This window comes from Triturus cristatus, chromosome 7 (genome assembly GCF_964204655.1).
Source record: "Triturus cristatus chromosome 7, aTriCri1.1, whole genome shotgun sequence".
NCBI lineage: Eukaryota > Metazoa > Chordata > Amphibia > Caudata > Salamandridae > Triturus > Triturus cristatus.
In genome coordinates, this window is record NC_140590.1 from 1769208732 (window position 1) to 1769235469 (window position 26738).

Below are 26738 nucleotides of genomic sequence, written 5' to 3' on the forward strand. Positions count from 1 at the left end.
TGGCTCTGAGGGTGGAGATCCCATGCAGAAGGTCCTGCTAGGAGAAAGATCAATATTATTTAGCTTTGTTCACTGTGCTATTGAAATATAAATTCACAAATACATGGTGTGGAGTGTTGGTCTCCAGATGTCCATTAAGAATGAGTTCTACTATTTTATAAAGGAACACTCAATAGAAATTAACAGAACACAGGTCTGTTGAATTATTGACTCTTCATTCGATGGACACAGACAACTTTTGCAACATATCAGCTGTCTCCATCATCGTCAGTCAGGCCGCTTTGTTGCCGCTCCCACAGAAGACACTGTCCAGAGTCTAAACTCTCTTTGCATCCTTCTCACAGATATAGTGTACCGGTGTAGCACAGCTTTCTGAATATATCGATGTCTTCTTCGTGGCCCCACAGCTCCCTTCCTCATTGGTGCCGATTAGCTGGAACCTGTGCAGGAAAACATGACAGAGTGAGGCCAGGATTTTGTAAATCACGCGCTGCAAACTATTTCACATTTGGCTAGTTCAATATGAAAAAAGGGTTTAGAGCACATAAAATGGGTCCAACTGAGATAAATTAATTGTGATGTCATAGTCAGCAGTTCAGTTTGTCAAACCGTTTGCAAGTGCCCTTCAAAAGTGGCCAGGTGAAGAGAGAGGATCCTAGAATCTCCAAGTTCAACCTCTTCTCTCTTAGAAACAAGAATGGAACAGGTCCTGGAGTATAATTGGTGGAGAGATGGGCCGGACTAACCAATAGGGCAATCTGGCAGTACCAGAAGGGCTGATCTCACAGGTCAGAGTGTGGGCTGTGTTTCTTTGGCTGTTCATAGGCCAGTTTTTGGTCTGATGGGCCGGTATTTTCTGTTGACTTCCTTTATATCACCACAAGCATTGACTGCAAAATGAATGCAGTCTCCCATACCTTGCAAAACATCTATACAGCATGTTTTTTACAAGTTCTCATCTGCCCTGATTTTCAAAATGGCCCACATTTTTATGTCTGATTCGCTAATTCGAGACACTTTTACTTTGGTGCCTGGACTAATTTTCTGTCGCAGTCCATCCTGCTGGAGGGTGAGATGGAGAGAGAGAGGTGCACTGAGAAAGAGTCAGCAGAAGGGAGGGGGCCTTGTGTCCTACTCGACAACTGCAACATGTGAGGAGCACAATGCAGGAAACTGAGAGGAAAACCCAGAAACCATGGCCAGACTGGCCAATCTGTGCACTGGGAAATCTTCTAAGGATGTGGGTATTTGAGGCCTGCCCACTGCGACTCTCACCAGTTCACTGGTGGCCATTATTCCTGGTGCTGAACCAAAAGATTGGAGTGGTGCACTACTTCAATAATTAATTTAGTTTCGTTATATTGTCTTAAAAAATCCTTTATTTTTCATGACTTTACAACAGTGAAAGATACCAGCCAACGCGTTTCGTTCATATAAAATGATCTTCTTCAGGGCCGAGGGCAATGTGTAACGTCCAACTCTACCTTTTACAGAGTCTCTTCACACGTAGAGCTCTATTATTTGTGGGGAACAGGGTTCCGCGCAGACTCTTGTGAAGAGACTCTTAGACCTTACACATTGCCCTTGGCCCTGAAGAAGTTCATTTTATATGAACTAAACGCGTTGACTGGTATCTTTCACTGTTGAAAATTCATGAAAAGCAGTTGGCACCCAACGACGGCAGGTGCCGGAGTTGCACGTGCACACACATCTGGATATAGTGTTGAAGTAATTACAAAGAGAACACAGCAGGGAGTGCGGTCACCGTGTCCACTGTTGTCCACAACAGTTTTTCAGCTATCATTCCTGGTGCTGCATGCGCAATGCGTACTGTGCCTGCTCAAGACAAGCTGCATGCCACAGATGTGGAGGTGCAGTGCACAAAACCATTGCAGTGGTAAAAAATAGTCACTAATTTGGGTGAAGTGGGCCCTGACACTCTTGTTCTCTGATGCCACTGTGTCACCTGCACTACAACGCCTATGGCAGCCTGTCTTTTTTCCACGTCGGGGACGTGGAGGCAGACTCTGACACAACTTTAATCTGCTGTGTGTTAATCCAGCAACTTCACAAATGGCAAGCTTGGCACAGGGCAGCCCAACCCTGACCCGAGCATGCAGCCTCTCGGTACACAACAGCCGCACTCTACCCCTTTGGATTTGGGGCCTGGTTCACTCTCAGTGTCTGTAATCTTAACCCCTCACCTCCACCTGATCCTGTGAGAGGACCAAGGCAGTCATTAGATGAAAACAAGTCAGTGGCATAACAATAGCCCCTGTGGTGCAGGGGGGGGGCTGAGCTCCAGGGGGCCCCCTCTGTCACTGTGCGCGGGTGGCAGACTCCTGGCGTGAGAGCTCCCGAATGGGTTTGGAGCTTAGGGAGCCCCCTCCATGCACTTTGCAGGAGGGTCCCCTCAAGCTTTGTTATGCCACTGAAACATGTACTGGAAAGACCATAGTTTGGGTGTTAGCTGAGAGCTTTTCAGCTTGGTCAGTTCTTGTTTTGTTCTGTCATGGTGTCTGGATATCTTTATTGTTGCGGAAGATGCTGAGACCTCATCAATCTAAATAATAATAATAATATTGTTGGCTAAGAGCAAAAAAAAAGTCTAGTCTCAAAAGAAATAGATTGCCGTGGTAGTCCCTGTCACTTATGGGAACTATTTGTGTGTGTGGATTTCTCCTTGTGAAAGGGTAGCATACTGTCAATCACAGTGAAGCCAGCCAATGGATGAAGTGGGCTGAGTCAATGCTCCCATGCCGTATGATCCAGTGGGCAGCACAAAAAAGTGAATGACACAATAACAACAACCAATGGATGATGAGCATTGACTGAAAGCCTCTTTAAATAAGTACACAATACATATAACTTTAGTAAAAGTTAAAGACCATGCCTAAAAATAATGCGGCCTGTGCAGGTCATATTCGGCCTCTTCTGAACCATCTGCACCACTGACAGCTGCATCCCTGAGGGCAGCATCACTGACAGCTGCACTCCTGAGGGCAGCACCACTGACAGCCACTCCCCTGAGGGGACGACCTCTGACAGCTGCATCCCTATGCGCTGCATCCCTGAAGGCAGCACCACTGACAGCTACACCACTGGGCACTATACCACTGACAGCTGCACCCCTGAGGGTGGCATCCCTGAGGGCTGCGCCACTGACAGCTGCATCCCGAGGGCTGCACCACTGACAGGTGCATCTCTGAGAACTGCATCCCTGAGGGCTGCACCACTGACAGCTGCATCCCTGAGGGCTGCAACACTGACAGTTGCATCCCTGAGGGCTGCGCCACTGACAGCTGCACCACTGAGGGCAGCACCACTGACAGCTGCACCACTGAGCACTATACCACTGACAGCTGCACCCCTAAGGGCGGTATCCCTGAGGGCTGTGCAACTGACAGGTGCATCCCTGAGGGCTGCATCGCTGAGGTCTGCACCACTGACAGCTGCATCCCTGAGGGCTGTACCACTGACAGCTGCACCTCTGAGGGAAGCATCCCTGAGGGTTGCGCCACTCACAGCTGCATCCCTGAGGGCTCCACCACTGACAGCTGCATCCCTGAGGGCTGCACCACTGACAGCTGCATCCCTGAGGGCAGCACCACTGACAGCTGCATCCCCGAGGGCAGCACCACTGACAGCTGCATCCCCGAGGGCAGCATCATTGACAGCTTCATCCCTGAGGGCAGCACCACTGACAGCTGCATCCCTGAGGGCAGGACCACTGTCAGCTGCATCCCTGAGGGCTGTACCATTGAGGGCTGCATCCCTGAGGGAGGAACCTCTGAGCTCTGTATCCCTGACTTGAGGGCTGCACCATTGAGGGCTGGGCGGTGCCAGCTCGGCAGTTTTCTCTTCAAGCCTAGTGGGCATGATGTTGTCTATTCACAGGAGTCCACAATGTCAGAGGACACAGCTCCACGGGGGCTTTGGCTGTCAGCGCTATTAACCTGCAACAAAAGTTTCAGATGAGTGGAGATGGATGTTTCCGATGAGATGTTTGCGCGTTGGTCCTGAGCAGCTGCTTTGAATTGTGTCCCTGGTGTAATTAACCTTTGATTCACCCCAAGAACAAAGGCGGGACACAACGTAATTATTTTATGTTTTAATTTTTAATAGCTGCCCAGTAGTTTCAGTCTTTTGTGATGCCGTAAGACAGTCCTTTTTATCCCAACAAATTGCACGTTGCATTCTGGGGTTTGCAGTTTTTATTTTAGGTCTATGTGGGCTCGAAAAATCAGAATATGTGAACTAAGCTTTGAAACATTGCTGAGGCTGCCACACACATGGCAAAGAGCCGTTTAGAAGTTATATTTACATTTTTTCAACGTGGGGTGTTTTGTACGGAAAGCAGACTGCGCGGTTCACACTCAAAAACCAAAAGAAAACTCGGCTCTCATATATTAGGAGACCTATCTTCAAATACATGACACATTGAAACAAGCGTTGACAATGCCAGTCGTTTTGGCTTTTCTATAATGAAAAACTGAACTAACACAAACCACAGACAAAGTAAGGGCAGGAGGCAGGAGCAGAGCAAGCTGCAGTAACACAAATATTAGGATCCGACAGGTGGCGGCAGGAGACACAGCACAGGGTTGTGTCAAAGACGCAGAGACAGGCACATTACAGAGGGCGGCTGCACAATTCCCTGTCTGGCAGAACTGGGGAAGTTTTGTTTTAATTGTTTTTCATTTTAGCAAGTCTACATTTTCACATGAAAGCATTCACTTTTTTTTATTTATTTTTTACTCTGCAGGGTTTTTTTTATTATACAATGGACACATTCGTATGAAATGTTATAGAATTGGGACCATATATATTAAAAGGAGAAAAAAGAGTGTGCACCTTTAACTCAATGTCCATAAGTCTCCTCTGGGGCTCTTTCAGCAGCATCAAGGATGTGCTTCCGGTTTTCTGCTGAATGGAGGCACAGTTCATCTTTTTGTATGAACCATCTTGCCTCAAATCATCTGGATTTCAAATTCCCTTTAGACCTTGAGGTAAGCTTGCCTCCCTTTCTTTAAGGGCTGGCATTCTTTTCCCCACTTTCTGTTTCTCCAAGTTTTAATTCTCCTGTGATGAACTATTGGCAGAGGTCACCGTGGGAGCTATTGAAGGGAGTGGGGAAAGGTGGGGGCAACTTACACATGATCCTGTGCCCCCCCTTGAGGTTCATTCTCAGACTCCTTCTCTTCCAACATGACATACTCACAGAAGCAACCCTTAAACAAGGAGGACAGGGTGATAGCACAGAAAAACAACAACGACCAAGCAGGTATCAATCATCACAAGGAATATCAGAACAAAATATAGAGATAGTGATTGCTCCTATCTTATTATACTGATTATTCCTAAAACCTACAAATCTTCTAACAACTGCAACTGCATCTGTATTGAACTGTTTTGACAAACATATATGCAAAAGAGATATTGAAAGGCACTAAATATCTTAACATAATGTATATAACATAATGTATAGAAAAAAGTCTACAATGCAGATAGTACTCTATAAAAATGAGTGGTCACCCGGTGCAAGTGAAACAAACAACTTCCAAAAAAACGGGCAAAAAATTATCAATTAAAAATGGTGACAAAAAAGAAAAGCTAAAATGTCTAATTATGAAGTAAATGCAAAGCAGATAAAGTTTAAAAGAACAAAGGATAATTATGTGATAATTGCGATATTGCGATAAAATTATAGCCGCTTTTCGCCCGAAAGCAGACGCTAAAGCGGTGATAATTTTATCGCATCACCTTGATGATATGCCCCTTTTTAGGTCTCGGCTAGCGAAGGCTGCGCTTGCGCAGTCTCGGTCCCGAGATTTACTGTTTTTTAGTACAGGGCTTGAACCCGCCCCTCTTCTCCATTGGCTGGCTTCCTAAACGGAGGCCAGCCATTGGAGGAGAGGGGCGTCTGTCCATTTAAGCCCCGTCTTTTTCGGATTCGGGGGCGTGGTTTTTACTTTCTGTCTCTCCTCTGGAATGTAAACATTCCAGCCAATGGGAAGAGGAGAGAAAGAAAAACACGCCCCCTGCGTTTCTCCGAGATATTTCTGCTTGACCTCGGAGAAAGGCGGTGGTGTTCATGGCATCATGAACATCACCCTAACTTTTATGGCGATGATTGGATAAGATATGCCCGCTGCCTCTTGACGCATGATGACAAAGACTTCTTTCAGCAATGACAGGCCAAGGCTTTGCACTGGCCACCCCTTTAAATGCGCCGGAAAAGGCGGGGCCGGGAAGGGCGCTACTCGCGCACGCGGACTAGCGAAGAGCCCAATTTTGCCATCTTTCTTCTGTTTACATCGGCGACAGGCTCCTCTGTCATTCCTGTGCCAGAGGAGCCTGTCTTGAGCCCTGGCTGTAGGTGGCCCAGTTTGCATACCAACCAGGGTATGAGATGTCGGAGGCGTTGTACGAGAAGTTTCTGGCACCAGAAGAGCCTTTTCCGCTGATGTCTCAGCGCCGGGGAAGCGCCAGAGAGGAGGGTGGCGGCGGGATACTGTTATTTGATGTTAGTGATTTTGGCTGCCAACTCTCCTCATGCCACCGCACCCACCCGTTGCAGCGTGGATTCCACGTCAGCAGGTGAGACACACGGCCCTCGTTCGTATTTGTCTGTGCTCTTAGCATTTTTCGCAGGCAGACGTCTCTGCCAACAGATGGTCGCCCACTATCTCTGTCACTGCGGGTTTTGGGGCCCTTCACTCATGGCGGTCAACTGGGTCGAAGAGCACAAAATATGTCAATGATCCAGTTCACCACTCTACTCAAAACGCAGGCCGAAAGTAACTGTGGAGAAAGAGTGTATAGCCATCAGTATTGAAGATACCATCAGCACGGACATACATTCTAAGATAGCCTATCTGTGAAAGAACCACAAGTTTTGTGCTGATCTTTAGCCAAATTCCATCTGAAAGAAATCCAGCATGTAATACTGGTCTTCAAGTTGCTTGGCAGTAACTGTGTGCTCCAGAAGTTGCACTGGCAATGGTTATAGGATCAAAGACATGCCTCTAAAATTTGCAAGATTTACAAGGTCCAAGCAAAAATGTCTTCTCTAGCAGCACTGCCACCGACTTTACAAATTATGGTGTACAATGCCTTAAGTTAGCAGGCATTTGACGTCATTTAATGTTTTTAGGTATGGGGCTCACCCTAACTCAAAACACCCCCGTAACCTCACACCCCCACCGCTGCTTTTTCAGTCTTTCCCTCCCCAGCTGCCCCCTGCACACACTCCTCCCCTCGCTCCACCACTCCAGCCCTCCATAACCCCCTCCCTGGCTGGCCGCCTCTGTGAGACCGGCCTCGTGGCGTGGGCCCTCCCGACCAGCAAGCTACCCTGCAACCACGCCGAACCTCGATGTTACAGCCTCCCGGCCCCCGTGGGCCAACATCCCGAGGGCCGGCCAGATCCCCAACACGCATGCCCGGCCGAGGGAGAGCGAAACCCCCCCAAACCAGACCGAGAGGCGCCGATCCTGTCAAACCTCTGGTCTCTTCCCCGAGGGAGGTTTCGATCGACCACCAGGCTCCCGGTGAGCAGGCGCCTCGCCGCTGGGTATCTGGAGTCCCTCCCGGACCCACCTGAACAGATCAAAGGGCCCAGCGACAGGAAACCCCGACACACCGCCCCCAGGCACCAGACCCCTCTCCGCGAGGACTCCGGACTTCAAAGAGGAGGGGGAGTATAACAAGGGGTGCTGAAGGGACGGGAGGCAGAAAAGACCTGGACTGACGAGAGCCTGCTGACTTGGTCGCGGCTCGATCGCTCCCCGAACCGAAGAACTCTGAACCATCTGAGCCCTGCTGACGCTGTCGCAGCTCCCCGAACTCTTAACCATCTGAGCCCTGCTGACGCTGTCGCGGCTCCCCGAACTCTGAACCATCTGAGCCCTGCTGACGCTGTCGCGGCTCCCCGAACTCTGAACCATCTGAGCCCTGCTGACGCTGTCGCGGCTCCCCGAACTCTGAACCATCTGAGCCCTGCTGACGCTGTCGCGGCTCCCGAACTCTGAACCATCTGAGCCCTGCTGACGCTGTCACGGCTCCCCGAACTACGAACCTCCGGTGCCTGCTGAGTGACTCGCGGCCCGCTCCTCCAAGAGAAACGGCAGAGATTGCCGGAGAAGTGACATCCTCTCAGCTCGAGGATTGAGAGCTGTGCGCCGGATACTTCGCAGAGACACTGATTCAAAGACTGTCCCGCTACCCCTTTCCCCTCATCACGAGATCGCTGCCCCTTGTGGCATCAATTTTGCACCTGCTTTCCGGATCATAAAGATCCCTGACAACTAACGATAAAAGCCTATTGTCTTGCAACGAATTACTGTGTGGTGTCCCTCTATCCGGAGAGAGTAAGCGCAGCGTGTGCGATCCTAGGTACGAGACCCTTCCAGGAAGGGCCTCCCTGCTCTTGCTCGGCCTAACTCTGGGAAAGGTGGTCCTCCGGGTGGTCAGGAACGCATTCCGCAGCCTCCCCGGGGAGTGCCTTCCAACATTTGGTGGCAGGCGACGGGATCCGAGCCAACACCTAGAGATCGTGCAGTAGACGGCTGACGCACTACCAAGAAGAAATGGAAGGAGAAACTTCCCTAGGTGCCGCAGGCACCAACCCGAGCACGACATTCCAAGAGGACCAGTTAGAATCTTATACGCACCGAGAACTGAAACAATTTTGCAAAGACCTTGGAATCGCTACCACCGGACTAAGCACGAAAGAGGACTTCCAGGGAGCATTAAAAACCTGGGTCGAGGCGGGAACTCCCCGGACACAAACAGAAGGAGAGCCCCCTAACGAACCACGAAGCACCCCGGGGAGGAACGGCGCCCCCGAGGGGGGCCTATCCCCAGGGGAACTAGCGGACCGAGAAAGAGGTCGCAACCACGAACTAGAACTAGCAAAATTAAAAATCGAAGGAGAGCTAAAGCTGGCCGAAAAAAAGCTGGCGGTGGAACAGTTACGCCTACAAGGAGAACTCGAGGAAAAGAAACGACAAAGAGAACACGAAGAAAGAAAACTCCAACTGGAGCACGAACGTAGCCTGAAAGAAATCGAGCTCAAGGCTAAGAATGCGGAGGCCAGACCCTCGGAAACCCAACCCCTCTCCTCCACCGTGGAACCAAAGGTCCACATCCCCAAAGATGTGGTGAAAGAATACTATAAGAACGACGACATCCAGCAATGGTTCAAAGCATACGAAGTCGCCATGACCTCCCACCGAGTCCTGCAGAAAGACTGGGGGGCTGGGCTGTGGGGCCGGTTCCTGAGCGAGGGGAGAGATACCCTGCTGGACCTGCCTTCCACGGTGATGAACTCCTACAGTCACATGAAAGAGGCCCTAGTAGCCAGATATGGGCTCACCCCTGAAATGTACCGGCAACGGTTTAGAGACTGCAAAAAGATACCCGGTACCACCTGGGTGGAGTACGTGAACGTTTACAGCCGGGCCTTGGACGGGTGGATCAAGGGCAGCAAGGTCTCCACCTTTGAGGAACTGTTCAACCTAATCGCATGGGAACACTTGTCCGCTAATTGCTTTGTAGAGCTGCGCCAGCACCTCCTGGACAGCAAACTCACAGACCCTCGAAAACTGGCCATCGAGGCTGACCGGTGGGTAAACACCCGGGCCTCCCGGGGTCCTGTTGGAGACTACGGCCGCCACAGTCAGGGACCCCCCACCCCCAGAGGGGCGGAGGGAATCAAGGCCGGCCAAGGGAACTTCCGGGGGGATCCCCACTCAGCCCCCCCAGAGGACAACCTCCACCCTTTCCAGCTCCACTTCCAGCCAGCCCCGGGCCACCGGGGAGGCCGGGACCTCGCGTGAGAATCACCTGTTTCCGCTGCCAACAGACCGGACACTATGCCAGCGACCCTCAATGTCCCATGTACCAGCTAACCGCCACAACAACCCCACCGGCTCGACAAATGGCCTCCGTAGCCCTGGGGGAAGAGATGGAAGACTCCGAAGAATGGGAACCAGCCGCCATGGCCTTGGTCTCCCTAGGGGACCGGGAGATGGTCCCCGGAACGTCCCTGCCCGTTAACACGAAGAAGTACCGACAGCAGGTGACGGTCAACGGTCACCGCGTCGAGGGTCTCCGGGACACGGGGGCGAGTGTCACGGCGGTTCATTGTCACCTGGTCTCCGAAGATCAGATCCTTCCCGGCGCCTTTTGTCCCGTCATATCCTCAGACAATTCCGAGAGCCTCTGCCGGATGGCTCTAGTCCCCTTCGAATGGGGGGGAGTCACCAGCAAGTTAAAAGTGGCAGTACGAACCTCCCAGCCCGTGGACTGCCTCCTGGGCAACGACCTTGAGAATTCCCCGTGGGGACAAGTGGAACGAAGAGCCCATCTCGAGATGATGGGCCTACCCGAATGGGTATGCGCCACCACGCGCTCGATGACTCTCAGAGTGCCTTCCTCCGAGGGGGGGGAGACCATGCCGCGGAGCACCGCCACCATCCCCGAGGTCCCGGATGCGCCACCCGAGGCCAACGACCCCCTTCCGGACGAAGCAACCGTTCCCGACGAGGGGTCCGTGCCTTCCGACCCCGAACCCCTGACCGAGCTCGGGGACCTGCCAGAAATGGCCCAGTGGCACTGCGAGGGAGGCCCCTCCCGAGAGGAATTCTGCCAAGAACAATCCACCTGCCCTTCCCTCATTGGACCCCGACAACAGGCCGAGGCCCAAGCAGCAGGCGACCGGACCGGCACCCACTGGGTATACTGGAAAACGGCCTCCTGTACAGCGAACAGAAGTCGGCCGAGTTGGGATCGGCCCGAGTACTAGTGGTACCCCTGCGCTTCCGAAGTCTCCTCCTGGGCCTGGCCCATGATGTACCCCTGGCTGGACACTTAGGCCAAGATAAGACCTACCAGCGACTCGTCACCCACTTCTATTGGCCCAAGATGCGAGCAAATGTGGAGGCCCACTGCAAGTCCTGCCCCACGTGCCAGGCCAGCGGAAAGAGTGGGGGGAAGCGCAAGGCTCTGCTACAACCCTTCCCAGTCGTCAGTACCCCTTTTGAGCGGGTAGTAATCGACATCGTGGGACCACTGGACCCCAAGACCGCCCAGGGCCACTGGTTCATCATCGTCCTGGTGGATCATGCCACCCGTTACCCTGAAGCTGTCCCTCTCCGCACCGTGACGGCCCCCGTGGTAGGCCGGGCCTTGATGGGGATCTTCTCCCGCGTGGGGTTCCCCCGTGAAGTCGTGAGTGATCGGGGTACGAACTTTATCTCCAGATACATGAGGTCCCTCTGGCAGCAGTGCGGAGTATCGTACAAGTTCACCACCCCGTACCACCCCCAAGGGAACGGCCTAGTCGAGCGCTTTAACAAGACACTGAAAGGAATGATCATGGGCCTCGAGGAACCCCTACGCCGGAGGTGGGACGTCCTCCTCCCATGCCTCCTGTTCGCCTACCAGGAGGTTCCACAAAAATCCCTGGGGTTCAGCCCATTCGAACTGCTATATGGACACCCCGTCCAGGGACCCCTAAGCCTGGTCAAGGAGGGTTGGGAAACGACTCCCCGGGGGACCCCTCCGGTTGTGTTCCGATACATCTTGGCACTCCGCAACCAGACCCGGAAATTCCGAGAACTCGCAGAGGCGAACCTCGAGGCTAGCCAGGAAGAGATGAAGCGCTGGTATGACCAGAATGCTACGCTGGTCGAGTTTCAGCCGGGCCAACAAGTCTGGGTCATGGCCCCAGTGAAACCCTGCGCCCTCCAAGATAAATGGACTGGACCCTTCAAGGTGGTCGAGCGGAAGAGCCAAGTCACCTATCTCATCGATGTGCAGTCCCCGCGGAACCCCCTCCGGGTGCTCCACGTGAACCGCCACAAACCCCACTTTGTAAGGACGGAATTGAGTTTACTCCTGGCCACCGGCGATGGGGCCAAAGAAGACACCGAGCCCCTTCCAGACCCCCTGGGGGCGAAAGAGACCGATGGTTCCGTGGAAGGGGTGAGACTATCAACCACCCTCACAGCCCAACAGTCCGACGACTGCCGCCAGCTACTAAGGCAGTTCGCGGACCTCTTCTCCCTAACCCCTGGGGTCACCAACTGGTGTGTCCACGACGTGAACACCGGGGACAGCCCGCCAGTGAGACACCGGGCCTACCGGGTCCCTGATAGGGTCCGAACCTGCATCCAGACCGAGGTAGCGAAGGTGCTGGCCCTCGGGGTGATTGAACCCTCCGACAGCCCCTGGGCCAGCCCGGTAGTCCTGGTTCCGAAAGCGGCTACCCCGGGTGTCGCCCCCGAGCTGAGGTTTTGCGTGGACTACCGAGGACTCAATGCGGTCATCCGAGCGGACGCTCACCCTATCCCCCGTGCCGACGAGCTCATTGACCGCCTCGGGGCCGCTCTCTACCTCAGCACCTTCGACCTAACTAGTGGATACTGGCAGATTGCCCTCCCCGAGGGAGCCAAGGAGCGCTCCGCCTTCTCCACCCGGGATGGGCACTACCGCTTTAGGGTGATGCCGTTTGGAATGAAGAATGCCCCGGCCACCTTCCAGCGGCTGGTGAACAGGGTCTTGTCCGGACTAGAGGGGTTCAGCGCAGCATACCTCGACGATATCGCGGTATTCAGCTCCCAATGGACCGAGCACTTCCAGCACCTCCGACAAGTCCTGCTGGCTCTGCGCCGGGCCGGCCTCACCATCAAAGCCAGCAAATGTCAAATTGGGCACGGTTCCGTAACCTATCTGGAGCACCAGGTGGGAAGCGGGCAGGTCGCCCCCCTCCAGCCGAAGATCGACGCCATCTTGTCCTGGGAACCCCCCACGACCCAAACGTAAGTCCGGGCCTTCCTGGGCCTCACCGGTTACTACCGGAGGTTTATTAAGAACTATGGCAGCATCGCAGGCCCCCTCACAGAACTAACCTCCAAAAAACACCCCAAGAAACTACAATGGACTCCCTCCTGCCAGAAGGCGTTCGACACCCTAAAAGCCGCCATGTGTGCGGCTCCGGTGCTCAAAGCACCCGACTACGCCCAGGAGTTTGTGGTCCAGACGGACGCCTCGGAACACGGCATCGGGGCAGTCCTCTCCCAGTTCGACGACAAAGGCATAGATCGGCCCATAGCCTTCATCAGCCGAAGGTTGCTGCCCCGAGAACAGCGGTGGAGCACAATTGAAAGAGAGACCTTCGCAGTAGTCTGGGCCCTCAAAAAGATACGGCCCTACCTGTTCGGAACACACTTCCGAGTACAAACGGATCACCGACCCTTGCGGTGGTTGATGCAGATGCGAGGGGAAAACCCCAAGCTGCTACGCTGGTCCATCTCCCTCCAGGGGATGGATTTCACGGTGGAACATCGCCCCGGGATGGACCACGCCAACGCGGACGGCCTGTCCCGATTCTTCCGCTTCAGCGAGGAGAACCCCCAAGTGGATGGGTAGTTCTCCCCGCCTTTCAGCTGGGGGGGGTACGTGTGAGACCGGCCTCGTGGCGTGGGCCCTCCCGACCAGCAAGCTACCCTGCAACCACGCCGAACCTCAATGTTACAGCCTCCCGGCCCCCGTGGGCCAACATCCCGAGGGCCGGCCAGATCCCCAACACGCATGCCCGGCCGAGGGAGAGCGAAACCCCCCCAAACCAGACCGAGAGGCGCCGATCCTGTCACACCTCTGGTCTCTTCCCCGAGGGAGGTTTCGATCGACCACCAGGCTCCCGGTGAGCAGGCGCCTCGCCGCTGGGTGTCTGGAGTCCCTCCGGGACCCACCTGAACAGATCAAAGGGCCGAGCGACAGGAAACCCCGACACACAGCCCCCAGGCACCAGACCCCTCTCCACGAGGACTCCGGACTTCAAAGAGGAGGGGAAGTATAACAAGGGGTGCTGAAGGGACTGGAGGCAGAAAAGACCTGGACTGACGAGAGCCTGCTGACTTGGTCGCGGCTCGATCGCTCCCCGAACCGAAGAACTCTGAACCATCTGAGCCCTGCTGACGCTGTCGCAGCTCCCCGAACTCTGAACCATCTGAGCCCTGCTGACGCTGTCGCGGCTCCCCGAACTCTGAACCATCTGAGCCCTGCTGACGCTGTCGCGGCTCCCCGAACTCTGAACCATCTGAGCCCTGCTGACGCTGTCGCGGCTCCCCGAACTCTGAACCATCTGAGCCCTGCTGACGCTGTCGCGACTCCCCGAACTCTGAACCATCTGAGCCCTGCTGACGCTGTCGCGGCTCCCCGAACTACGAACCTCCGGTGCCTGCTGAGTGACTCGCGGCCCGCTCCTCCAAGAGAAACGGCAGAGATTGCCGAGAGAAGTGACATCCCCTCAGCTCGAGGATTGAGAACTGTGCGCCGGATACTTCGCAGGGACACTGATTCAAAGACTGTCCCGCTACCCCTATCCCCTCATCACGAGATCGCTGCCCCTTGTGGCATCAATTTTGCACCTGCTTTCCGGATCATAAAGATCCTTGACAACTAACGATAAAAGCCTATTGTCTTGCAACGAATTACTGTGTGGTGTCCCTCTATCCGGAGAGAGTAAGCGCAGCGTGTGCGATCCTAGGTACAAGACCCTTCCAGGAAGGGCCTCCCTGCTCTTGCTCGGCCTAACTCTGGGAAAGGTGGTCCTCCGGGTGGTCAGGAACGCATTCCGCAGCCTCCCCGGGGAGCGCCTTCCAACAGCCTCCTTGCTCCAGTTGCTTGCTCGGGCTCCTGTGTGTGTGTATTTCCTAGTGTGTCTGAGTTTATGCGTGTGTATTTCCTAGTGTGTCCGAGTTTGTGTGAGCATATTTCTTACTTCTTCAAGTGGGTCTGGGTTTTTTCTCTTGCCTCGAGTCTGTTAAGTTCAGGCGAAGAGTGTGGACACAGACATAGAAAAGAGACGTACACCCCAGAGACATAAATAAACTACTATTGACAGAGGAAGAGAGACTTAACTCAAAAGATTTGGAAGACAGACCCCACAATTCACATTGCGATCGCAGAGTTCTAGTGTTTTAAAACGTCCTGGTCTTTATTTTTATTTTTTTTAAGTCAGCAACAAAAGAACCAAACAGTACTCGTGGCACTTTTATAAACCGTAATATCTCGCTGAGCTGTCTTTGAAAATTAATGGAAATGGCAACTCAAGCATTGTGCGAGATGGACAGCATAACTTCAGAATTGTGTCCTTAATATTAACCTATGCAGCGTTTGGTGTAGAAACTGGGCATCGGGTGGTCCTAGATGGGCCAATTCCCCATTTTTTAGTTTTTTTCTGTTGCTCTACAGGCGCTTTTGGGCATGTTAATTGCAGCTCACGTGCCAGTGTTGACCATCAGTCGAACAGCATTAAGTTAAAATATTATTGGAAACTTACTGTGTGTAGCGGGCGAGCCTGTGCCTGGCCGCGTCGTTAGGCTATATCCCCCGAACAAACACAGACGTGCACTGTGGATGAAGGTATCGACAAGAGACCACGAGGGGCCTAATGTCCATATATTTATAACCTTGGGCCGAGCCCGACCTTCGGCGTGCAGTGGTGGATACTTTGTAGTGTGGAGGCCGGGTGGCACTCTAACCCTCCCTTATTTCAGAATATTGGCATAATGAATGAAAGTCTCAACACTTTAGCCAAGCAAACAAAGTCTCTTAGTCTCTGACTGGGGGCCGGGTTGGGCAGAAGACCAAACCTATGGCTCCGGGAGATGTTGTCAGTCCCTGGCCCTCTTACCTGTTGTCCATAGAACCTCCAGCCGGGGCGCTTCATGTTGACAGTTGATCCTGAGATAACGACAATGAGACACCACTGGTAGGCGCTCTCCTCGGTGTTTGCGGGGTTGCGAATATTGGGGACCATGGCGTATTCTCCGCCATCAGGAACCATGTTCTGGCCCCAACGGACGGCAGGACTTTCTGCACTAGACTTACTACTGATCCGAGGACCGTATTATGGTTCCATAACTTGTGAATACACTGGATATTTGATGACAAAGATGATTACGACTACATACTACTACATGAATACTTTGTAGCATTTTGGGGACACTTGTATGGATCTCCATCTATTCTTGACTCAGGACTGAATGAAACTACTACACTTAAATAAGTGAGATTGCTTTAGCTCAGACTTTGATCGCTAATCTGGAATCTCACAACTATCCAGGATATCGGAGGTTCTAGGGGACTAGTTATATTAAAGCCTTCCCCGCAATCTGAGTACCACAAACAGAGCCTTGAGAAAGTCACGGTGGTGATGAAACGCGCGTTGGCTGTTTCTGATGCTCTTCATGTCAAGAACTGGACTCCCAAGAATTTCACAAAACTAATTGTGCTTTTGAACACCTTTTGACATGGGATGTGATATTCTTGACCTATGTTTCTAACGACTTCTTTAACTAATAAATTAGTATTTGTATAATATACTTGTACGTTCCTGAATTTTCTCTATGTCAGGGGTCTTTTCTTCACATCATTTCGTGTCCTTAGCTCAAAAGATTAATATCTAGAATTGTGTATATATATATATATATATATATATAATCAGAGTGCCGGGGTTTCTATGTTTGCAGGAACCATGGAGTATTCTCCACCACTCCAACATAAACAAAAATAATGTCATGAGCAATGCCAATAGCTCTAACTTTAACAATGCCAAGACCATTGGATTGTAAATGCTTGTTATTTTACTGCAGTGTGGTGTCATTTAAATGTCCTTGACAGTTCAGGTAGCACACAGCAGCTGTCATAGGTTACCGAGGCTTATCTGCAATATGGTCATTACATGTGCGAGAAAAACTGTACTCCTGGAATGTCCTGTTTCAATGCCTTTGAAGGCTTGGCTTAAGCTTCATTGTCTTCAAAGGTTTCGCTTAAGTTGTCTTTACTCTGTCACATCTCTAGTCTGGCCAAGCTTTCATTCTCCACCCCCTATAAAGGCACCTTCTTTAAGAGTTCCTCAGTGGAATGTGGTTCCTCATCCTCTGTTTGCTATTAATTCTCTGATGTGTGTTCTCCGTCACCTCCATCCTTCTGACATAGTTGGCAGACCGGCGCACGGTGAGATCAGAGGACTGAGGCATTGTTTTTCTTTGATGTACTCTGAAGGCCGCTTCAATGCATAGGTTCACTAGGAGTGATTTGCAAAAATATATTCACCTTCTGCATTGTATTGTGTGGTTTTGTAGATGCCTGGGAAAGCCCCTTGTACCCCCAACAATGCTTGAGATGCCTTTTCATCTCGGGTAGCACTATACTCTTTCGGGTGTGAATGGGTGAAAGAATGAGGGTGTGTACTGTGGCCTGTGTGGGAAGAGTGTTGATGTCATGAGGAATGGTGTTCTTGCCATGATCCTGTGTACATGCTTTGGAGCATGGAGTGGAGCAGAGTGAAATGAGAGTCTCTTCCTGTTATACACTCCACCACCACTGTGTTTTGGTGGGAAGCAGTGGGATTCCCTGTGGTTTAAGTTGGAGTGTTTTGTTCTAAAGTGTGATGACTGGAATGGGGTAAATATTGTGAGGTGACAGTCGTGTTGCAGGTGTAAACGTTGAGCCGTGTGAAAAGAAGTGAGTATTGGAGTCGCTTATGTGTAGATATTGCATCGTGTTTGGTGGGCAGAGGGGGTTCATAGTATAGATTATGGGGGCATGTTTTGGTGTCATGATCACCACAGGTGATTGCACTGTGTCACTCATGCTGCAAAGAAGTAAGCCTGGGCGTTGAACTACGCTCCGTTCGCGGAGCTTGCGAAGTTTAAGTAACTTCGCGCTTCGCGTAGAGCGCGAAGTTGCAGATTGCTACGCAATCTAGCGCGTAGCGCAGTAAATTTGCTTCCTCGCGCGCTCAATATTCATTCTCGCGCGCGCGGTAACGTCTTACCTTGATTCTGCGATCGCCAACTTGCTTTTCTGTCTGTTTGCAAGCGCCACGAGATTTGTACTATGGCTGCCCAAGCCCGCGAGAGTGTGCGACCCCGAACACGTCATTGGTGCGCGCGAGCTGACTTCCGGCGGCTGTTTTGGTAAGATCGCGATCCCGAACATGGAAAAACTGCAATCTGGCAAAGAATATCTCGCGAGCTTCATAAAACCTTCTCTAAAATGATCATTTTGCTCAGAAAACTCCTCAGATTGTGATCTTGCTGTAGCTTTTGTGTAAGAAAGAGTCCTCTAATTTTTTTAACACTTTTTTTTCAAGAGGAAGGAAGTGCCCCTGAGTCTACAACTTCCTGTTCCTGTCCAGCAGGCTCCTCCCACGTGCTTTGTGCATGTGTTGTTCACTTTCATTTGGATTTGGAGCTGGAAGGAACACTTTTTGTGTCTGTCTGCTGCATCATTCCATTTTTTTGGATTTATTTGAGGAATTTTTGATTTGAGATTTAATTTACGACAAGTAAGTTGGAGAATTGGTGTGTTTGTTTCATTGGGGCTTGTTTGTACCTACATTTTTCTGGGATTTTTATTGTTTTTAAAAATTATTGTTGTGGTGGGTGGCCTGTACTACTTTCAATATGGGCCTAGTTGTTTTTCTCTGCAATTTCAGCCAGTAGGGTACCCATGGGTCCATGTTTTGTGGTGTCTGTAGAATTTCTACATCATGTAGGGCATGGATGGCATAGGATTGAAATGCTAAACGTGGCTGTGGTGTATTTCACTGTTGGTGTGTGTGTGTGATTTACCTTTGTTGTATGTGTGTGCTTGTGGCCTAGTAGTCTTCCACTAGGCCCAGAGGTAGTCAGCCTCCAAGCTGTGGTGCGTGATTTTAAATGTACAGTTGGTGTTGTCTGGTGATTTTCCTTTACTCCATGGATGGCTTTGGATTTTATTGCAAAAGGTGTGTTTGGGGTGCAATAGCATTTTTTGGGTGTGTGCTAAACAAATTGGGCTATTTTGGCCTGCATGTAAGGCAAGGGATTCAGCTCGCGAACTTTCGGTAACTCTGCACAGCGCGACAACGCGGACTTACAGTTTTCGTCATTTTTGCGCTCGCAATATGCGTGTTCGCGCACGCGAGAAAGCCTTTTTGTACAGTTCGCGATCCCGAACACGCAGCTTTTGCAATCTGGCAAACAATATCTCGCGAGCAACATAGACCCTTCTCGAAAACGCTTTTTTGTGCATTTCTGCACAAAAAACTCCTCAGGCTGTCATTGAGCTGTAGGTTTGGAGCAGGGAGAAGCTGTTATTTGTCTGGAAAACATTTTTATGAGAGGGATTAAGTTCCACAGACACCACAACTTCCTCTTCCTGTCCTTTGCAATCACTTTTTGTGTGTTATTGTGGTGGGTGGGCTGAGCATGTGTGTGGCGGCCATTTTAGGAAGGCATGCATTGTGCCTTTGCCATAGGCGTCCATTGACTGTCTCCCATTTCTTGTGGTTGTTGTGGGTGTGTGGCGGCCAGTTTGTGAAGCCATCCAAGCAGTGTGCTTGCTTTTGCCATCCGGTTCCAAGCTTGTGGCCTAGTAGTCTTCCACTAGGCCCAGAGGTAGTCAGCCTCCAACCTGTGGTGCGTGATTTAAATGTACAGTTGGTGTTGTCTGGTGATTTTCCTTTACTCCATGGATGGCTTTGGATATTATTGCAAAATGTGTGTTTGGGGTGCAATAGCATTTTTTGGGTGTGTGCTAAACAAATTGGGCTATTTTGGCCTGCATGTAAGGCAAGGGATTCAGCTCGCGAACGGCCATTTTAGGAAGGCATGCATTGTGCCTTTGCCATAGGCGTCCATTGACTGTCTCCCATTTCTTGTGGTTGTTGTGGGTGTGTGGCGGCCATTTTGTGAAGCCATCCAAGCAGTGTGCTTGCTTTTGCCATCCGGTTCCAAGCTTGTGGCCTAGTAGTCTTCCACTAGGCCCAGAGGTAGTCAGCCTCCAAGCTGTGGTGCGTGATTTTAAATGTACAGTTGGTGTTGTCTGGTGATTTTCCTTTACTCCATGGATGGCTTTGGATTTTATTGCAAAAGGTGTGTTTGGGGTGCAATAGCATTTTTTGGGTGTGTGCTAAACAAATTGGGCTATTTTGGCCTGCATGTAAGGCAAGGGATTCAGCTCGCGAACTTTCGGTAACTCTGCACAGCGCGACAACGCGGACTTACAGTTTTCGTCATTTTTGCGCTCGCAATATGCGTGTTCGCGCACGCGAGAAAGCCTTTTTGTACAGTTCGCGATCCCGAACACGCAGCTTTTGCAATCTGGCAAACAATATCTCGCGAGCAACATAGACCCTTCTCGAAAACGCTTTTTTGTGCATTTCTGCACAAAAAACTCCTCAGGCTGTCATTGAGCTGTATGTTTGGAGCAGGGAGAAGCTGTTATTTGTCTGGAAAACATTTTTATGAGAGGGATTAAGTTCCACAGACACTACAACTTCCTCTTCCTGTCCTTTGAAATCACTTTTTGTGTGTTATTGTGGTGGGTGGGCTGAGCATGTGTGTGGCGGCCATTTTAGGAAGGCATGCATTGTGCCTTTGCCATAGGCGTCCATTGACTGTCTCCCATTTCTTGTGGTTGTTGTGGGTGTGTGGCGGCCATTTTGTGAAGCCATCCAAGCAGTGTGCTTGCTTTTGCCATCCGGTTCCAAGCTTGTGGCCTAGTAGTCTTCCACTAGGCCCAGAGGTAGTCAGCCTCCAACCTGTGGTGCGTGATTTAAATGTACAGTTGGTGTTGTCTGGTGATTTTCCTTTACTCCATGGATGGCTTTGGATTTTATTGCAAAAGGTGTGTTTGGGGTGCAATAGCATTTTTTGGGTGTGTGCTAAACAAATTGGGCTATTTTGGCCTGCATGTAAGGCAAGGGATTCAGCTCGCGAACGGCCATTTTAGGAAGGCATGCATTGTGCCTTTGCCATAGGCGTCCATTGACTGTCTCCCATTTCATGTGGTTGTTGTGGGTGTGTGGCGGCCATTTTGTGAAGCCATCCAAGCAGTGTGCTTGCTTTTGCCATCCGGTTCCAAGCTTGTGGCCTAGTAGTCTTCCAATAGGCCCATTGGTAGTCAGCCTCCAAGCTGTGGTGCGTGATTTTAAATGTACAGTTGGTGTTGTCTGGTGATTTTCCTTTACTCCATGGATGGCTTTGGATTTTATTGCAAAAGGTGTGTTTGGGGTGCAATAGCATTTTTTGGGTGTGTGCTAAACAAATTGGGCTGTTTTGGCCTGCATGTAAGGCAAGGGATTCAGCTCGCGAACTTTCGGCAACTCTGCACAGCGCGACAACGCGGACTTACAGTTTTCGTCATTTTTGCGCTCGCAATATGCGTGTTCGCGCACGCGAGAAAGCCTTTTTGTACAGTTCGCGATCCCGAACACGCAGCTTTTGCAATCTGGCAAACAATATCTCGCGAGCAACATAGACCCTTCTCGAAAACGCTTTTTTGTGCATTTCTGCCCAAAAAACTCCTCAGGATGTCATTGAGCTGTAGGTTTGGAGCAGGGAGAAGCTGTTATTTGTCTGGAAAACATTTTTATGAGAGGGATTAAGTTCCACAGACACTACAACTTCCTCTTCCTGTCCTTTGCAATCACTTTTTGTGTGTTATTGTGGTGGGTGGGCTGAGCATGTGTGTGGCGGCCATTTTAGGAAGGCATGCATTGTGCCTTTGCCATAGGCGTCCATTGACTGTCTCCCATTTCTTGTGGTTGTTGTGGGTGTATGGCGGCCATTTTGTGAAGCCATCCAAGCAGTGTGCTTGCTTTTGCCATCCGGTTCCAAGCTTGTGGCCTAGTAGTCTTCCACTAGGCCCAGAGGTAGTCAGCCTCCAACCTGTGGTGCGTGATTTAAATGTACAGTTGGTGTTGTCTGGTGATTTTCCTTTACTCCATGGATGGCTTTGGATTTTATTGCAAAAGGTGTGTTTGGGGTGCAATAGCATTTTTTGGGTGCGTGCTAAACAAATTGGGCTATTTTGGCCTGCATGTAAGGCAAGGGATTCAGCTCGCGAACGGCCATTTTAGGAAGGCATGCATTGTGCCTTTGCCATAGGCGTCCATTGACTGTCTCCCATTTCTTGTGGTTGTTGTGGGTGTGTGGCGGCCATTTTGTGAAGCCATCCAAGCAGTGTGCTTGCTTTTGTCATCCGGTTCCAAGCTTGTGGCCTAGTAGTCTTCCACTAGGCCCAGAGGTAGTCAGCCTCCAAGCTGTGGTGCGTGATTTTAAATGTACAGTTGGTGTTGTCTGGTGATTTTCCTTTACTCCATGGATGGCTTTGGATTTTATTGCAAAGGGTGTGTTTGGGGTGCAATAGCATTTTTTGGGTGTGTGCTAAACAAATTGGGCTATTTTGGCCTGCATGTAAGGCAAGGGATTCAGCTCGCGAACTTTCGGTAACTCTGCACAGCGCGGACTTACAGTTTTCGTCATTTTTGCGCTCGCAATATGCGTGTTCGCGCACGCGAGAAAGCCTTTTTGTACAGTTCGCGATCCCGAACACGCAGCTTTTGCAATCTGGCAAACAATATCTCGCGAGCAACATAGACCCTTCTCGAAAACGCTTTTTTGTGCATTTCTGCACAAAAAACTCCTCAGGCTGTCATTGAGCTGTAGGTTTGGAGCAGGGAGAAGCTGTTATTTGTCTGGAAACCATTTTTATGAGAGGGATTAAGTTCCACAGACACTACAACTTCCTCTCCCTGTCCTTTGCAATCACTTTTTGTGTGTTATTGTGGTGGGTGGGCTGAGCATGTGTGTGGCGGCCATTTTAGGAAGGCATGCATTGTGCCTTTGCCATAGTCGTCCAAACTTGTGGCCTAGTCGTACAGTAGGCCCAGGGGTACAACTAAGCAATCATCACGGCGGGTTTTTGTTCCTTGCTATTCTTCTTCCTAAGTGTACACAGTACAAATACAACAGGATCCCTGGCCTTGTCAGTCTCTTAATGGCTGGCTATACTGTTGATGTTGTTCACTGACTTCATGAAATTTAACAATTGTGATGACCACCCACGAGACACTAATAAGTTATATATTATATTATGGATCTTTTGGCTGATGTTCTTCTGGCTTTTTTGCTTTTAGGTGCACAAAAGACAGAGGTGTGTCATCATCATCCACTGTTGTGGTGCCAGACCGACGTCCTGCTGCTGTAGTGTACACATTGTGACATGTCAGTGACCTGACCAGGCATCTCTGCAACTTGTGCACCTGAGTGCTGTTTTGACATCTGTTGAAGATGCCCCCAAAGAAAGCAGGTAGCAGGTCCTCCGGTACCAAGAAAGTTGCCATGGAGAAGAAGGAACAGAAGAAGAAGGAAGTGTCACTTAAGTCTGGTGTGCCTCCCAAAACCTTTTTTGGTTCACCAAAAATGAGGCCTGCAGCAGCGGTGTCGGGGGGGCAAGCTGGGGGCAGCACCTCCACATCAGTGGGCCCAACCCACCAACCCATGCCCAAGCAGATGAGTGTGGAAGAGGTAGCCAGCCTTATGGTAGAAAGCAGTGATGCTGAGCCTGAACTAAACTTATCGCTATCTCAAAGTAGTACACAATCAACGCAGGAGGGAACATCATCAACACAGCAGATAAGTGGTCAACAGCCGCAGCCACCGCCCGCAAAAGTAGCTGTTCCTCCCGAAGTAGGGGCAGTTCAGGAAATTGAGCCTCATGCAGAGGAAGAAGAGGAAGCCACTCCTTTAGAAGTTGCATTGGCTTTTAAATCCCCAGCAAGGAAAAGGAGGGTTAGTACATCAAGTTCTTCACCAAGCCCCCCTTCTGATGATCTAGATGTCACTTGGAAGCCACAAACTGAGTCTGAGAGGGAAACACATCACAAGAGCAGGCATGGCAAAAGGAAGGTTCCAGAAAGCCTTACACTTATGGATGTTGATGTAGAAGAGCAGGTTGATGATGATGATGATGATGAGCCAGTCATCACAAACATCACTCCCGGGCCTGAGGAGATGGAGAGGAACATTTTTAGATTATCCAAAATGGATGCGAGGGATGTAGCACGCATACCTCCAACACAGGTAACACCAACACGACCTCCAGCTTCCATATTTACATTAGCAAAGGGCCGACAGCGTCCTACATCCAGCACAACAAGCACCACCTCAGCAGAAGTAGGTAGTGGTCCTGCACAGAGTCAAATTCAACACACACCCTCCAGTTCATCCGGCATTGGAAGTGGGAGTGGCACCTCCAGCAGGAGACAAAAGTTAAGCTCCCCAGTGTGGGACTACTTTACGGTTAGCCCAAAGGAGGAGAACATTGCTGTATGCTCCGTTTGTCATTCCTGTGTTAGCCGTGGAAAGCTTGGTACAAACTATGGTACCGGAGGCCAAATGACCCATCTAAAAAAACACCACGCAATCCAGTGGGAGGAGCACCTTAGGCTCATCAAAACTGGAACCATTGCTGTTGGGCATAAACGAGTAGAAAGTCCGCTCACGGTGGAACAGGAAGAAGAGGGAGACATTCTCTGTGCTAGTGGTACACAAAGTAGCCCTGTCCCCAGCACTGCAGTGGTAACGCCCACATCCTCAGCCACATCTCATTGGCACAAGAGTAAGAGCCAGCCTGAGACACCAAGGAGTACTGCTGGCCCAATAAGTGCGACGTCGACCACAGGAAGGAATACCATGCAGCCTACCATTCTTAGCATGTTTAGTAGGCCGGAGGGGCAGTACGAACGCAATCACCCAATAGCACGTTTGTACAATGCTAAGCTGGCAAAAATGTTAGCACTGGACCTTCTCCCTTTTTCTTTTGTTGAAGGGGTGGGTTTTCTTGAGTTTGTGACCACCATCTGCCCAAAATGGGAAGTTCCCAGCCGCTACTATTTTGCAAGAGTTGCTGTTCCAGCACTACATCACGACGTGCTGGAATTGCTTGGAAAAGCCTTAAAAAAGAGTGCTGTTCAGCGTATACACCTGACAACAGACATGTGGACCAGTTGCCAAGCCACTGATTACATGTGCATCACTGCACACTGGGTCTCTTTTTTGGGTGTTAAAGATAAGATATCTGACGGCGTTGTTGACACCGCTGAGATTTTTAAAGACACTCGCAAACATGCAACTGTAGCCATGTTTGCAATGGAGAAATCTCATACTGCTGCTAACATTTTGGATGAGTTTAACAGCAAGGTGTTTGAGTGGCTGCGACCAAGAGGTCTTACCATTGGTTTTGTTGCCACGGACAATGGCAGTAATGTAGTTCGAGCCATGAAAGATGGTGGGTATTTCAGGGTGCCATGTTTGGCACACTGCATTAACATTGTTGTGCAAGACTTTCTGAAAAATGAAAGCAAAGTCAGCAGCTTACTGACCACCTGCAGAAGAATATGCACACATTTCAACCATTCTTTTAAAGCCCGGAAGGAGCTGAGGGTGATTCAACGTGAGCATAAAATGCCAGTCAAAGCACTCATCCAAGAGGTGCCAACACGTTGGAACTCAACGTATTACATGCTTGAAGGTGAACAATTGTGGTTATGTACAGTAGATGTTGTTTCATTGTACACATCTATTCCTCACATGGACGGCATTGATGCCTTTGAATGGGCCTTATTGCGTCAGAGTGATGTTAGAGCAAGTAAAGTTTTCTTAGTGGAAATTTTGAATTTTTGCTTGTTCCATAGTTACTTTCAGTGGAAGGGCCAATTTTTTCTACAATCCAATGGCACATCGATGGGTTTTTCCGGGGCCCCCAGCTACGCGAACATTTTTATGTTCAAATTTGAAACGGAGCACATTCTTACAGACATTGCATGGACCTCAAATCTCCTTTTATACCGTCGATATATCGACGATATATTGATTGTCTGGAAAGGGTCACAGAGTAGCCTTGAAACTAAGATTTTGGCACTCAACCAGATCAATCCTCGAATTCAATTCACACACTTGATTGATCGTTCCAGCATAGCATTCTTGGATGTTCAATTGACTCTATCGGATTCTGCTATCCAGACCACTGTCTTCACAAAATCAACAGACCGAAATAATGCTTTGCTGTTCCAAAGCTTTCATCCATGGCCATTAAAACGCCACCTTCCGTATTCACAGTTTCTCAGGATCAAGCGTATCACGTCTGATCTGGAGGTTGGCAAGCAGGCGATTGAAGCCTCTAAGAGTAAATTTCTCGACAGAGGATATCCTACACAAATTGTTGAGCAGGCGGCCACAAGGGCCATAGCGTCCAATCGCGAAGATTTGATTAAAAAGAGAATGCCACTCACTGAGAAAAAGAGAGAGGTTTTCGTTTCCACCTACTCGACGGACTCTCACCTGTTGAAAAAAAGCATATTGCAAAGATGGGATCTATTAAAATGTGAGCCAGACCTTCAAGGTCTTTTCACTGAAGTTCCACTGTTCGCTTATAAGAGATCACGGAATTTAAAAGAACTTTTGACCAAATGTAAAATCAAACCTAAGAAGGCTTACAAAGGCATGTCTAAATGCATGAATTGCTCACATTGTAATAATGTAATGGTAGGCAGGAGCCTACCCCATCCACGAACAGGCAAAAAGATTGATTTACATTTTAATGCTAACTGCAATAGTCATCATGTAGTTTACATTATAAAATGCCCATGCGATTTATGCTATGTAGGCAAAACAGAACGTGCTCTCCGCACAAGGATAACAGAGCATAAAAGCCGGATTCGTACTAAAACTATTAGTTCCCCGCTTGCACAACACTGGACTAACTCCAAACATTCACTAGCTCAGTTTAAGTTTGGGGTTCTTGAAGTCATTGAAGACATCCCAGGGAGAAACTTGTCTAAAATCCTTGCACAAAGGGAGTCACATTGGATTTGGTTTTTACAAACACTT

At 50.2% G+C, this 26738-nt stretch overlaps 1 pseudogene; it reads right to left on the reverse strand.

Annotated features, from left to right (window-relative positions):
- Window positions 1-248: 248 nt before the first annotated feature.
- The window catches only part of LOC146813032 (killer cell lectin-like receptor subfamily B member 1B allele C), a 115727-nt pseudogene continuing 89237 nt past the window's right edge, over window positions 249-26738 (reverse strand).